Genomic DNA, 1,125 nt, shown 5'->3' with positions numbered 1-1,125 from the left:
TAGTGTGTATCTATGTATAAATGTGTATTAGTGTGTATCTATGTATTAGTGTGTATCAGTGTGTTAGTGTGTATCTTGGTGTTAGTGTGGATCAGTGGTTGTTGGTGTGCATCAGCGCATTGCTGTGTATATTGTCTCCACAAGGTGGCACTGTTCTGCATGTATATGAAAGCTGCGCAGATATCTCAGTGTAATCGATGTCTGATGTTCAGCTCTGAAGCTCAACGCTGCTGCAGAATGAAATCTGAAAAACTCAGATGAATAAACGCGGAGCTCCAGACATTTTCTAAATCGTCTTTATTAAAAATCCTGATGAACGAGATACACAGCTGAAAGGAGTCACTACATGCATGAGATCTTCAACATTTAACTCATTAAATTTTATTTTAAAACGAGACCCTACATACATGAAGTGTGCGCACACACACACACACACACACACACACACCACCTGATCGCTAAAATTAAAATCAGTGTGTGTGTGTGTGTGTGTGTGTGTGTGTGTGTGTGTGGTGACAGAGCCACTCTGCACTCAGCTGACGAAGGCAGTCTGAGAAAACCCCGTGTGAAGAGCAGCTTTCAGGAATCTTAATAAAATCCACAGACGAGAGCAAAAGAAAAAAAAAGTACAACAGAAATGGAGTGATCCTCTCCAGATCTTCTCAAGATCACTCAGGAAGTTCTACATCGAACCCTGCCTTTGGTTTGAGGAAGTGAGCAGGAAGTGGATTCAGTATGGAATGTTAGGAGTGAAAGGAAAAGAGGTCTGGATGAAGCTGAAGTCAAATCTTCATCATGTCTTCATCAATGTTGGTTGCTCTTGTTCTTCCTATGAGAAATTTGTGGTTATCTTTATATGATGTCACAAGGGGCGGGGCCAACACAGTTACAATTAGATTTCAGTCCTCATAAACTATAGGAGGAGGAGTCAGGACTCCCAGAATGCACTGCTGCTATATGACCTGGTGATGAACCTGATTTTTGAAGTGTGTAAATTAGCCCCGCCCACAGATTGATAATGAGTGTGCTGCTGAGACGGATTAGACTGAGATCAGACACAGCAAGAAAAATATTCAGTGTAAATGTGAAAAGTGCAAATGTACAGTATAAACGTGTCGACTGCTG

At 41.5% G+C, this 1,125-nt stretch overlaps 1 protein-coding gene across 1 annotated transcript in view; it reads right to left on the bottom strand.

Moving 5' to 3' along the window:
- Positions 1-280: 280 nt before the first annotated feature.
- Positions 281-1,125, bottom strand: part of LOC310732542 (ADP-ribosylation factor 5-like) — an 11,923-nt gene continuing 11,078 nt past the window's right edge. The window contains exon 6 of the mRNA XM_083553190.1: positions 281-1,125. This exon is cut by the window's right edge and continues 369 nt beyond it. The gene's annotated coding sequence lies outside the window, so the exon portion shown is untranslated.

The sequence above is a fragment of the Silurus aristotelis genome (genome assembly GCF_946808225.1).
Source record: "Silurus aristotelis genome assembly, chromosome: 10".
NCBI lineage: Eukaryota > Metazoa > Chordata > Actinopteri > Siluriformes > Siluridae > Silurus > Silurus aristotelis.
The sequence above is the reverse complement of the archived record's forward strand: the minus strand, read 5'-3'. Positions and strand labels throughout refer to the sequence as shown.